The sequence below is a fragment of the Ictidomys tridecemlineatus genome, chromosome 1 (assembly GCF_052094955.1).
Source record: "Ictidomys tridecemlineatus isolate mIctTri1 chromosome 1, mIctTri1.hap1, whole genome shotgun sequence".
Classification (NCBI taxonomy): domain Eukaryota; kingdom Metazoa; phylum Chordata; class Mammalia; order Rodentia; family Sciuridae; genus Ictidomys; species Ictidomys tridecemlineatus.
In genome coordinates, this window is record NC_135477.1 from 161,512,854 (window position 1) to 161,526,947 (window position 14,094).

General features: G+C 48.4%; 1 protein-coding gene and 1 long non-coding RNA gene across 11 annotated transcripts in view; one reads left to right on the forward strand and one right to left on the reverse strand.

Annotated features, from left to right (window-relative positions):
- The window catches only part of Tnip1 (TNFAIP3 interacting protein 1), a 54,387-nt gene extending 47,824 nt beyond the window's left edge, over window positions 1-6,563 (reverse strand). For 6 of the 10 annotated variants that reach the window (XM_078051185.1, XM_078051198.1, XM_005335803.5 and 3 more), the window contains exon 1: window positions 6,382-6,521. The gene's annotated coding sequence lies outside the window, so the exon portion shown is untranslated. Of the gene's footprint in view, window positions 1-6,069; window positions 6,180-6,381 lie in introns of those variants that run through there. The other 4 variants (XM_078051175.1, XM_078051192.1, XM_078051188.1 and 1 more) reach the window with 4 other exon arrangements.
- LOC120885446 (uncharacterized) overlaps window positions 6,515-14,094 on the forward strand; it is a 30,948-nt gene continuing 23,368 nt past the window's right edge. The window contains exon 1 of the long non-coding RNA XR_005728075.2: window positions 6,515-6,652. This is a non-coding gene — a long non-coding RNA (uncharacterized LOC120885446). The remainder of the gene's footprint in view (window positions 6,653-14,094) is intronic.

Here is a 14,094-nt window from a genome sequence, read left to right on the forward strand (position 1 = left end):
TGACAAGATCACAAGGACCACTTTCTGGCACCAAATGAGGCTGCAGGGCTGCAGATCAGGGGTGGGAACTTCTTTGTGCCTGCTTTGTGCACAGTCAACCCATAAGGATGTAATAGAGAATAAAGAAGTCAAGTCTGGGGACAGGTTATCTAGCTAAGGAATTCTGTGTTTGGCGAGGCGACAACCGTAGAGGAGAGGTACATCTGGGACCTTAAAGGTTCTGGCTTTGGTAAGGGGAGCTGGCCTTGAGGACAGCGAGGCAGATGTAGAACAGGACACCTGCCCTGCTGGTGAGGCAACGGAGCCCAGAGTGCAGAACTTGACTCAACCCACATCATCCTCAAGGAACAAAGTGGAATCCAAACTGATCATCACATCACTAGTCCCAACTTGCTTCCCTGTTCCAACAGCCCCCTGAGAAGGGCTGGGAAGGCGGCCCAAGCAACACCTCCATGCCTTCCTTACCAGTGCATTCCCCCTCCCTGCTGGGATTCCCAAGAAGGCCACACCGTCACCACTGGCCAGTGAGCCTGGCTTCCCTCCCAGGGGTCAGAGCCTCCCTGAGCCCAGAAGGAATCGCTTCAACAAACAGCTATGGGAAGAGAGAACACCAAGCCTGACCTTAGGGCAGGCTGGGAGTTCCGACCATCTCCCAGTCCCCAGCATGCAAGAGCTGGCTTACTCAACCCTGTAACTCTCCACTCAAAGAAGGAAGATGTCAGGTTTTGAGAATTCCCCTTATACCAAATATGGTGGAAAGAGGATTTAACAGAACCAAGCCTGGCTCTGCTCCCTCCCTGAGTGACCTTGGGCAAGCTTCACTTTCCTTCTCTCTCATGTGTAGACCAAGTAGAAATGACAGACCTGTTTGAATACCTTGAAGTGCTAACCAGTAGCTGCCATAATAGCTGTGAAAGCACTAAGATGGGAAAGGCAGGACAGGTGAGAAGTAATCAGGTTAAAGCCAAGGATTCGTGTTTCAACAACCGAGGGCTGACAATTACCTACATAAAGAGGAAAATGAATAAATATACATTTAATAATAAATAAATAAATTCCCAGGTACTTTCACATCAGGAATACCACACAGTAGTGAAAAATGAGTGGACCAGAGTTACAGATATAAACATGGACGAATCCCACAAATATATTAAACAAACAAGCAAGCTGTGGAAGAATAATGACAATATGATAGCACTTAATTTACATTTTAAGAATTACGAAGCAATTGGGTGTGGTACACAGGAGCACACCTGTAATCCCAGCAACCTGGAAGGCTGAGGCAGGAAGAGTGCAAGTTCAAAGCAAGCCTTAGCAATTTAGTGAGGCCCTAAGCAACTCAGTGAGACCTGTCTCAAAATAAAAAACCTTAAAAAAAGCCGGGGGTGTGGATCAGTGTTTAAGTGCCCCCAGGTTCAATCCACAGTACCAAACAAACGAAAAAGAAACAATATTGTGTTATTTAGAAATGTACACATTCATTAAAAAAAAAAAAACATAAAGAAATTCAGGAGAATACTACTAAATTCAGAATATTTGTTTCTTCTTGGGATGGTGACCAGGGAGAAATTTTAGGTGTGTGGAAAATACATTCATCTCTTGAATGAGATGAATGGGCACTCAGTCTTTATCTGAAAGACTCAGTAGTATTTCTACAAGTCAATGTCGCTGATTACCAGGGTTCAGGGTCAGGCAAAGGTAGCACTTACAGAGGCAGAAGCAAGGGTATGAAGGGACCAGGGCTCCCAGACCACTGCCCAAGCCAGCTGCAATGAAGGCCAAGGATGAGGGGTCCAAAGGCCTCCAAAAACAGGACGAGTGTTTTGTGGGGTGAGTGGAGACCAAATCATGGGCACCCCCATGCCTGCCCTAAATATACCAGCTCTGGCCTCTGAACAGGTCTCTTTGGTGACAGGACTGACTGCCACAGCACCCACCCCTCACTCCCCACTGGGCTGTCCTGCTTACCAGCCACACAGGCCCTCCAGGACACTGGCTCCTGTCTCTCAGGGAACAGCCTGAGGGTAAGGTCTTTGGGAGAGAAGTGCTCAGTCCTGCAGGGACAACCCTGACACAAAGAGCCAGCTACTCTCCAGTCATCCGTTCCAATCGGAAGAGTGACTGTCCTGGGCTGGTCACAGGAAGAACATCAAGAACTTCCTGCAGTGGCTCTGGTGGCTGTCCAGGCTTATCTCTTAGGGTTAGAGCTGTGCCTTCCCCTGGCAGCTCCTCTGAGGACCTCAGTACTCTGCTCATGCAGAGGCCAGGAACAGGGTGGGCAGGTACTAGACACCAGGAAGGCGGCTCAGAAAGCCCTGGTCCAAAGGTAAGAGCTTGGAACCTGCTGGAGCCAAGAAGATGGTGTCCCGACCACAGGGCTGTTACAATTTTAGGGCTTCCAGAGAATGTCCTGCCAGGCAGTGCCATTCCTTTTACGCAGATAGGAATCCAAAGCCAGCAAGAGGCTGAGACCTGCCCAGGATCTCTTAGTGACACAGAAGGGCCAAAACCAGGTCTTGTGGTGGCCACTTATGCATTCTGTCAACCCGCCACACCACCGCCCTCCTTTCCTCAGAGTGATCAGGTGAGCCATGAAGGAAAAAGGATGTAGAAAGAAGCAAGAAGTTGGACAGAGGGCCACAGAAGAAAGATGTCTGTAATAACCCTCCGAAGTGGGCTTGGGGTGTAGCTTAGGGGTACAGCACATGCTTAGCATGCTCCAGGCCCCGAGTTCAATCCCCATACCACAAAAAAGAAGAGAGAAAAGAAAATATTGGAAGGGGTTGCCTACAGGCAGCAGTTCCCCAACTCCAGGTGGGGTCAAGCAGGGAGACGAGGGTGCCATGGCAGGCACTCAGGCTTGATGCTCTCAGAGCCCCTCCTACAGCTGAGTTCCCACCACTCCTAAGAGGGACAGGCACTTGAGACAAAGCAAAGAATGACCATTCAGAGACAGAGTGGTACACAAGTTGGTAGAAGGCTGGAGGCAAGTGATCCAGAAGCACAGGAAACAGGACCATCCTCACCTATTGAAATCTTTCTATAGCTTCGTCATTAGCCTTGGGAACAGTAAGAGCTGCTGGTATTCACTGAGGGCTGGGCACGTGTTGGCCCTGCACTGAGTGTCTGAAACACATGGTCTCAGGAATCCATCACTCCAGAGGTGGACCTGATGTTGCACAGGGCCACAGGTGAGGAAGGGCAGGCCCAGAGTGGCAGAGGCAGCCCCACCCAGGTCTGCACCAGGGGCTCTTCAAGAGCCACTGGATCAGATGCTCTGGTGGTGCAGCCCAGCAACCTGAGTTTAACAAGCCTTTCTCCCTCAAGTTCAGGAACCAACTGCTCTAATTCCCAATGCTGCTAACTGGGAAAAAGAGACACTTCTACACCTCTTGTCTTTTCGGGTCATTCCTAGCCCAACTGATCAGGTCCCCCAACCCAGGAGGTCCTTACTCCAAATCTTCTGCGTTGTCCACTAAGCCCCAACCCCATTCTACATCTCATCATCTTCTAGGATCTGTCCTTGAAGTCATATCCTCCCCAAAGCCCCCGGGAACATCTAAAGCTTGAAATAACTTCACACCCCAGTCACAATTATGCCAGGCAACTCACGTGGCACTTGCTGGCACACAGTGCCTTCCAGGTACTGCTCATAGCTCTCCACTTGACTGCGTGTTTCTGGAAGCCCGAGTCTGTTCCTTATACATCTATGTCCTGACCCTGCATAGCACAAGGCATAGAGAGGCATCAGCATAGGTTTGCTAACTATCAGAAGAGGGGAGATGCCTTGGGAAAGCAGACTCCCGTTCTCATCCTGCCTTCCTATATCTAGGGCTCAGCTTCCTTATCTGTGAAATGCACCAGTATTCTAGTTTCTTCTTCACTGGATAAACCCGACAGAGCCTCACGCCAGACTCTTCTCAAGTGTTAGAGTCACACAGGAAGACTAAAGAGGTCCCTGCCTTCACCAGCATATTCTAGGAAAAGAGAAAGACAATAAATAAAATGATTAGATGCCAGCTCATGAAGTTCTGTACATATACTTTCTCATTTGCAAATAAACAAACTTATTTCTGAGCTTGATGAAATCATAAAAAAAATAGTAATGTGACAGAAAGTGAAAAAAAGGGGTACTTTGCATAGAAAGGTCAGGGAAGGCCCCTCTGAGGAGGTGACATTTGAGCTGAGACTTGACAGATAAGGAAAACCAGCCATGGGAAGAGCTGGGGAAAGGTGTTCCAGGCAGAGGGAACGGTAGGTGTGCAGGCTCAGGTTGAGAACAAGCTGGGCATGCTGGAGTATCCCTCCAGGCTGGCGTGGTGTGGCTAAGCCACACCTAGTGCAGGAGGAAAATAATAACCAATGGAGGGAGGCAGACAAACAGCCTCCTACAATGCTGCCACGCTCAAATCAGGTCGGCCTGACCCAACCAGGACATCCGGGCCCCAAGTCACAGGCAGTACTGGGGGTAAGGGTATGAGTCAGACCCCACAGCTTCCTGGGGCCTCAAAAGACCTGGTATAGGTATCCAGGGGCAGGCACCAACCCTCAGCCATGCTATACCCACGCCCACAGGACACCCATGGGTTGGGGACTACATGGTCACGAAAGTATATAGGACACAGGACACTCCCACCAATAGCTTCCAAAGGGGCATGATCAAATGCTTCCACGAAGGGCTAGTCCCTGATCACATTATTTGAACACAGCCAGAACAATAGCCTCAGCCAGTGGAAAGGGAAGAAGGTTCAGGTATAAGGCTTATTAGTCTTGGGCAAGTCTTAACCTTTTTGGGCCTTAGTTTCTTTATCTGAAAATGAGATTACCACAAGATTGTAATACTGAGCCAGGTGTGTTGGTGCACACCTGTAATCCTAGAGGTTTGGGAGGCTGAGGCAGGAAGATTACAAGTTCAAGGCCAGCCTCAGCAAGACCCTAAGCAACTCAGCGAGACCCTGTCTCTAAATAAAAAAAGGGCTGGGTATGTGGCTCAGTTAAGCATCCCTGGGTTCAATCCCCAGTGTGTCGCCCACTCCTGTCCCCCAAAAAGAAACACTGACTGTAAAGCACTGTGCCTAGCACATGGAAGTATTCATAAATGTAAGTTATTAATAGTACCATTATTGGTTTCTTTGCTGCCTCAGTTTGCTCTGCTGCAAAAGGAATATTAATACAGTGTCACTGGGTTGCTGAATTTGATCTAATAAATATTCCACCCTCCTAATACAATATCCTCTGTCAAGGTAAAAAAAAAGTTCTGAGAACCTCTTTTTTTGACCTCTCATCAGGCACAAAAATCCCCTCTATCACACCCCCATTATTTGGAAAATGAGTAAGAGCTGATTAAATCCTATTTTGACGTTACTGTGAAATAAAAATGATGCATTAGGAATCCACACATTTCCCTGCACTGTCATTCTGTAAGGGGGTGTGGATGGATGTTGCTGATTCTTTTGCATCATCCACAAAAGTCCCTCCCTCCCCTTATCAAAACACAATTTCTCACTTGGTCACACAAAATTCCCACCCATTCTTTGTATATAAAATTAATAAATGTAATGAAGTAACGCAATTACTTTCATATACATTCATTCTCCCTTTCTCTCTCTCTCGCTCGCTCTCTCTCACACACACACACACACACACAAACACACACACGTGTGCGTGAGCACACAAATGTCCTACAGTGCAAAAGTCAACCAACAGTAAAAACTCCACCCCTGAAGTCACTCCCAGTAACTAACAACATCTACCCTGCACATGCAAACAAACGTCTCCAACAGTGTGCAAAATATGTTCCAACAAAAACAGTACAGCAGGGCCTCTGGAGCAAGGTGCCTGAGTTCAAATCCTCACTTTGCAACTCACTAGTTGTGTGAATCTAATCTCCTAGATTTCCTAAACTGCAGAAGAGGGCAAATAATACTCATGTTTAGGATGGATATAATAATTAAATGAAATGAACACGTAAAGCATTTAGATCAACATTTGGAAAGCGCCCAATAAGTCATCTTCCTCATCGTTACATGCGTGTACACATTACTTCCAGAGCTATACAAAACTACTCACGCCGCACAGTTGTCTCTGAAAGAACCCCGGCTCCGCAGGAGCGCCGGTACCCCGAGGGTCTGCACGCCGAGCACAACGCCCCCACGCCCCGCCCAGGCTGGCTCCCCCTCGCAGTGCGCACGCGCGCCCCCCCACCACGCTCCGCTCGGGGCCCCAGCAGTCTAGCGGCCCGAGGAGATGCCTCCCGACCTCGCGCACCCGACCGGGGTGTGGGGGCTCAAGCCGCCTCCGCGGCCTGACGACCGAGGTTCTGAACGGCCTCAGTCCCGGCCTCCCTTCTCCCTCCATCCCCGCTGGGCCCGGCCGGCTTACTTAAAGTCGAGGGGTCGGGGGGAAGGACAGAGCCCCGCTCACCGCGCCCAGTCCCGAGTCCAGGTTCGGGACAAAGGCCCCGGCTAGGTTCCGTCCTGTGGCACTTCTCCGGCTCCCGGGTAGGGCAGGGGGACGCGGCTGAGGACGAGGAAGTGCTGGGGGACAACTTGCCCCACCCCTGGGAAAGTCCCCGGTGATCGACAGGCCGATCGACCAATCGCGCGGCGCGCTCCTGATCGGCCCGCGGCCGCCGGGGGAGGAACGGAGCGAGGTAAACAGCTGCCGCCGGAGTTCTACCCGAGCTGAGAGCCGGCGTAGAGGCTGCCGGTTATCCCGGTAGCCCCCTGGCTGCCTTCCCGCGGGCAGCGTCGGCCCCGGCCCCGGCCCCGGCCCCGGCCCCGGCCCCGGCGCCCCGCCCCGCGCTGTGCAGCCCCTCCACGGCGCAGCCCTTAGCGGCATTCCCCGCGCCGGAAGACTGGGGCGGAGGCTTGGGACCACTTCATATGTGGGAATTTCAGAGCGGCGAGCCTCAGAGACCACCCAACCCCTTTCTTATACCGTGGGGGGACCGAGGCCAGAGTGAGGAGGGGACTTGCCAAAAGGCACGTAAGCTTTTGGAGCGAAGCCAAGCTGGAGCTCAGGGCCGCCGAGTTCCGCTGAATTCCTAGATTCGGTGAGGCGATAGAAATTTCCAGCCAAGAGGACCTTTAAAGAATCCTATTGTTAGGTCTAAACTACCCCCCTCCCGCGCGCATTTACTGCTCCAGGGATTGTAAACACTGCAAAGCATTATCTTATTCGCTCAATCGCCTTAGTAAGTGGGAGTTTTTACCCCTCCTTCCTTACTTTAACCAGAAATAGTCTACTAGGCACAGAGGTTTGATGACCTTACTGAGGGGCCAAATCAAGGTTCAAACCCAGGTGGGCTAATCCAGAGGCCTCCCTCTATCCTGTCTACCTATATGATAGATAATTCCAACAGCCTGTGGTATTTCCCAGGCCTGTAAGGAACAGTAACTTGCTTTAAGAATAGAAATATTTTTCTAAAGCCCATCATTTTATTTGGGGAAAAAAAATTATAAATTTTTATTCCAAAGAATGAAAAAGCCTTGAAATAAAGGACAGCTATTTATGGGCTGGGGTTGTAGTTCAGAGGTAGGGCACTTGCCTAGCATGAAGCACTGGGTTCAATTCCCAGCACCGAAAAAAAGTTTCATTGACAACTAAAAAAATATATTTTTAAAAAAGGACAGCTGTATATTATTGGGTAATATAGTTTTATGAAAACCCCATTGCAAAAGACCCATTCCACTGAATCTGTTGAAAACTTTATCATTCTCAGGGGCTCATCTTCAGAAAGGACTATGGGAAAGCATTTAGGGGACTGTTTCATACATGGCCCATTTCATGGAAGGGGAGACTTGTCAATCAACTATGACTCTGAACACACAGACACTGACCAAATATGTGTCCAGTCCAAGAATTCTGTTTTCAGGCCTTGTGACATCTGGGTGTTATTAAATTTTCAAAACAATATTTTTTCTAGTTCACTTTAATTATGAAAAGAAGTACACATATACCTTGAATCTGAAGGGAAGGAAAGATACAGAAACCAAGCAAGGCCACACTTGATGTCATCATCAGAGAAAGATGCACGGGGACTAGGAGCCTTGGACCTGGGTCACTTGGCTGTAGCGATGCATCATGTTCATGCGTTTTGGGCCCAGCAAATGCATTTATGTTTTCTCTTTGTTCCTTCCCTATGCTTCCCAATTAATCTCTTCTTACAATGCTGCCTTCCTAATCCCAGCCCAAGTCTCCACCTGCACACTCATCCCACAAACACTGAAATTTACTTAAAAATGAAGGGTCTTCAATTATTTGTATTTTTTCCCGTACTATGTCAGTTATTTTTATGAAATATCTGATAGATAGTTGGCAAAAACATTTCATTTCCCAAAGTGCCAAATGAATGCTGGGTAGATTTGTTGGAGAATGCTCAGGCTTGATATGAAAATATTTCCAGTCATCTTTTTGTCTGATTTCCTAGTTTAGGATACTTTTCTTTCTTTTTCCTTTTTCTTTTTTTTTTTGGGGGGGGTACTGGGTCTTTAAGCCAGGGGCTATTTACCACTGAGCCACATCCCCAGCCCATTTTTTTAAAAAGTTGCTTAGGGTCTTGCCAAGTTGCTGAGGCTAGTCTCAAACTTGCAATCCTCCTGTCTCTACCTCCCATGTGGCTGGGACTACAGGTATGTGCCACCATGCCCTGTAGGGATACTTGGTCTTAAAAGTTATACTATGGAAAAACTTACCTGTTCAAAGTTATGGCTGACCCCATTTGGAATCTTTGCAAGTCTTGTTTTGACCTCACATGATAGGGGCTCTGGAGACCATTGCTCATAATCTCCTATTTATGGTCTTTATATAGAACAGGGCTTGCTCAAAGCCACACATTGTAAGTGACACCGCCAGGATTGGAACTTGGGGCCTTGGCTCCTAGTCCTATAGTCCTGTGTGCTTTGTCTGCTGCCCTGTGTTGTCTTCACAATGTCATGATTCATTTCGCTTTCTCCCAGAATCTCAATACTTTTATGAACAAAGGCTATGGTTCTAACGAATGGGATTCCAACTCCTACTCAGCTACTTGCTACCTGGGTGATCTCTAAGACTCATGTTCCTTTCTGAAAAATGGGGATAATTGTATCTTCTTTTGGATGTATTATAAGGATGAGTGAAATAACGCCAAAAAAAAAAAAAAAAAAAAAGCCTAAGACTCAACCCACAGTAGGCATTTAAGAAATGGTAGTGGCCATAGATGTGGGTTGCATGCATTGAGTATAATTTCAGTTTTCAACCCAGCAATATAGTCTCACTGGGTTCCATTCTCCCATCCACGTCCCTGAAGGGACCCTAGACTCTGGCGCATAGAGAGGATGGGAGACAGGCCCCCAAGCCTCACCACCCCTTTGGCCTGAAGGGGATTTCCAAGCCAGGAAGCTGGGCCTGAGGCTGGGAGCTGAGTGACTCAGACAGGTGGCAACCTCTTGCTCTTCCAGAGTGACAACAAGCACATGCACAAAGCCCCACCTGGGAGGAGAACCAAACTGCCTGTGTTTTGTTTTGTTTGTTTTTAAGCAGGCAGTTTCCTAATCTTTCTACCACTCCCTGCTCCTCTACCACCTCAGCCAGAATAGCTCCAAATATATATTTGAAGAAAATAAGAAGCATGCAAAAAAATTCGCCTATAACAGATTTAATTCTAAACCAAGTGCCAGAAGCAGGGTGGAGGCTGCATCATAAAAGTTTTATAAACCAGGCACCATGGTGCATGCCTGTAATCCCAGTGGCTCAGGAGGCTGAGGTAGGAGGATCACAAATTTGAGAACAGACTCAGCAATTTAGTGAGGTCCTAAAGCAACTTAATGAGAACTTGTCTTAAAATAAAAAAGGACGGGCTGGGGATGTGGCTCAGGTGGTAGCGCACTTGCCTGGCATGTGTGCGGCCCGGGTTCAATCCTCAGCACTACATACAAAGATGGTGTGTCTGCTGAAAACCAAAAAATAAATATTAAAAAAAATTCTTTCTCTCTCTCTTTCTTTAAAAAAAAATAAAAAATAAAAAAGGACTGGGGATGTAGCTCAGTGGTAAAGTGCTTCTGGGATCAATCTCCTGTAACCGCCCCCATACACAAAAAAACATATATATATTTTTTTGTAACACGGAGTATTTGCTGTGTGCTAGGCTGACATTTGTACATAGTTTATCTCCCAACCAGTCTACAAGGTGGATACTGATATTCCCATTTCACAGACGAGACAGGAGCTTTGAGGTATTAAATGACTCACCCAAGATCTTATAGAGTAGCAATTACCTGGAGGACAAAGAGCTAGGCTGTTAAACTCTTACCACTCTGAGGTATTATACTGCAGAGTCTTGCCAGCTGTTAAGATACGCAACAGAATGCCAGCCTTGAAAGGGTGTTTAGAAATGATCAAGCCCAAAATCCTACTCAAAATAAATGATTGAATTTGTAGAGATACTAAACAAACAAACAAACAAAAAAAAAAAACCCAAAGGAAATGACCAACCTAGCTTTACATTTGTAGGGCCACACTGAGGGCCAGAAACAGGGCAAGGACTTGTAGGAGGTCTTGGAGTTTTTGTTTGTTTTTTGTTTTATGGTACTGAGAATTGAACCCAGGGCCTCACACGTGGGAGGCAAGTGCCCTACTACTGAGCTACACTCCCAGATATTTTTTTTTAAGCAAGAAAGAAGTGGGTTTATTACAAAAGTGACAGAGATAGACTTCTCTGAAGAAAAGGGGCCCCAAGAGCTGGGAATCCCACTCCCAGACCTTTTAAAAATTTTTAGTTTGAAACAGGATCTCACTAAGTTGCCCAGGCTGGTCTTGAACTTACGATCTTCCTGCTTCAGCCTCCAGAGTAGCTGGATTCTCAGGTGTGTACCACTGTGTCAGGCTCATGTGGAGTTTATGATTAACACTTGGGACCAGAACTCAAGACTTTGGCAATTGCCACACATCCCACTGATGGGAAATGGAGCTTCAAAGTCAAACAAGTGTGTGCTTCATTCCATGAGTGAATGAGTGAATCAGGGCCAAGATGAGTGGTGAATGGCACTTGGGGGTGGGGGTGGGGAGGCAGCGGCTAATGAACCTGGAAAGGAGCAGTCCTGGGTCCCTTTCTTAGATCCATAGCCTGAAGCAATCTCGGGAATGTAAAACCCTACAGTGGATTCTAGGTACTTTTTGGTGTTGGGTGTGGTATGTATATCAAAGAGCGATTTGGGTGATAGCTAAGTGAGATAGTGCGCGTTAAGCACATGTACTGACTGAAATGCTACCAGCTAATCAGAGCATTTTTTCAAATAAGAAATAAATGAGCACAGTCTATAGTCTCAGATTCCCTCCCTTACCTAAGAAGGCATTTTAAAATTCTTCCTATCTATCTTCATGAGGGGATGGGAAGATGTCTTGAACTTTCACATCCACCCAGCACCTCAAGGCAGATGAAACTTTTTATATCCACAACTTGTGCCTTTTCCGAGATATGTCACATGGTAGGGCATGGGCTCTGGAGTCAGACACACTTGGGTTTAAAGCTCAGCTCTGCTATTTATGTTCTGTCCCTTAAGTTTCCTTATCAATGCCATGAAGGCTGTAAGAGTGACCAGTGCATGGGACCAGTGATAATTAATTGCCAGAGTGAAGGGAAGCAGTGGTCATCGTGATTATCAACCCTGCAAAGCAGCAGAGCTGTTTTGTCTCCCTGCCCCAGCTGTGAAGCAACTGCCTAGACCTCATGGAGTGCTCTCTGAGGAGCGGGACTGGAAGGTATCCCCACTGACTTGTTCTTCAGACTTTTTCCTGTTTTCCTCTTTCTGCATCCCAACTCTTTCCCCGGTGTCCTTGGCCTGCCTGTTACTCTTTGATTTCTAGGGCACCATGGGAGGAGAAGAAAGGACAAAGTGACACTGGGGGAAATTCCCAGCCTTGTCACATATGTGGCCCAGCCAGGCCCCTCCCACAGCCCCTAGGAGTCCTGGGTCTCCCCTGCTCCAGCTTCTCTCCCTCTGCCCGCCTTGTCTTCAGACTAGGGTGTCCAAAAGGATTTGGGTGAGATCCAAACTTGCCCCTTGTCATCCTTCTGGAAGTGGGACTAGGTTGGGCAGTCTTGGCCCATCCCTCAGGAGGCAGACCTACCCAACTGGAACATTTCCTAATCTTGGGAAGCCCTAACAGGGCCCTGAGAGCAGTTGTCTTTCAGTCCTGCCCCCTCCCTCCCATGTCTTCACCCACATTCCAGCTTTCTAGGGCCCCCTCCTCATTCTCCCTCCATTCTTCTGCAGCCCAGAAGCGACTGTCAGATGTGGCCTGTACTCCTTGCCCCTCCTAGCCAGGGACTTCCCTGGGGTGGGCCTCTGACCAGCTTTGGAAATCTGGACTGTTTGTGATGAAACACCACTGTTCCAGCTCTTATCCCACTCAAAGGGCTCCAAGCTCTTGGTTAAAGGTTCACACAAAAAGGTTCAGGGGCCCTAGGAGCTAAGCAGACAGTAGAGAGGAGAAAGGTCCTTTTGCTCCAGTGATAAGGAAGATCCCAGCCTCCATTATGCTTCCCAGGGAGCTCCTCATCTTTACCTATCTGTCTTTTAGACTTCTAAAGTGCCCCCAATAACCTTGCTCTCAAAAACTCACATTCACACACATAGGTTGTGCACAGACACATTCTCACACATAAATGTAAACATGGTCACATATGTACACTCACACGGACCCACACATATACACTGTTGTGGGTCTGACACAAGTTCACAAACAGACATGTTTTCTTACAAATACATCCGTGTTCATACTTGCAAATCTACTCCTTTTTGGGGTCGGCGGGGAATAAGACAAAATAGGCCTTTCTTTTCCTTTCCTTTGGAAAAGCTAGCAAAAACTGGAGAGAAAAAAAAATTGGCCAAAAAGTCAGGGCAGGAAGAGGAAATGAGATGGGGAGAAAAGTCTGAGGAAAGGAGGCCAGGCAAGGAGCAAAGGCCCAGACCCCAAGACCTGGGTGGGCAGAGCAAGCTGGACTGGGGAGCAGTGGACCCCAGCTGGCAGGAAAGAGGAGGCCAGGTGGCTCTTGGCACAGAGCTGGGAAGGTCTGGTGGTTTGGGCACCAGTGCCGGGAGTCCTCTCTCCTGTCTTGGCCCATCTACCCCTGGTCTGGGTCACTCACCTGGGTAAGAGCAGGAAAATCCGAGGGTGTGTACAGCGGGGGCTGCTGTCCCTGTGAAGGCTTCTCTGCTCACTGTGCTTCTGCAGGAAGGAGGGCTGGGCCGAGCTGACTTTTAGGCAGGAGGGGAATTCCCCATGATGGAGGAGCCAGCCGCCAGGCAGCCCCACAAGGCTCAGCTGAGGCCCCATCCTGCCCTCTGGCAAAGCACAGGGCCCTTCTCTGTCAGCCTCCACCTGTCAATTCCCAGACTGGCTGTCACTTGCTATGAATTCCAGGAGGGGAGGGAGTTCAGGAAATCTAATGATCCTTTGGCCAGGCTGGGAACAGGCACTGGCTCAGGGGCAGGGGCAGGGGTGACCTGCCCTGCCCTACCCTGCCCGGGTTCTCCTGAGGACTTCTATTTCCTCCTTTACCTAAGGTGGGGGATTCCAGTGCTCAAGCCCCTGAGGAAATTGCCAGATGTCCAGCCCACATCCTCTGGCCTTGTTCCCATTCCATCTGTTTCCACTTACTACCCTCTGTGGATCCTCCACAGAGAAGGAAGAGCCCACTCCTTCCCCCCTGCATGCTCCTTTCCTCCTTTCATTCAGATGTCAACAAAACCTAGAGATCTACAGCCCAAGAAGTAGTCCAGCTCTGCCTTTGCCAGCTGGAGATCTGAACAGTCACTTATCCTGAGCCTCAGTGATTCCCCACTGTAAAATGGGAACAATGAGTCCTGCTTTGCCTGACTTCTGCAATTGTAATTAAAGTAAAATGATGGTTTGCTGACATCCTTAAACATAGGTCTCCACTCACTAATCGTTGCAAAGATGCTTAGGAAGCAGAGGAGAGGGGGTCATCTGGGTGACCTGGGCTTTCCTAGTCATTCCTGGTTCCAGGGCTTTTTCATTCTTACAGCCACATTTATGGTCTGTTGGGGATACAGGAATGGACAAGTCAGACCCACTTTCTGCCTTCTCAAA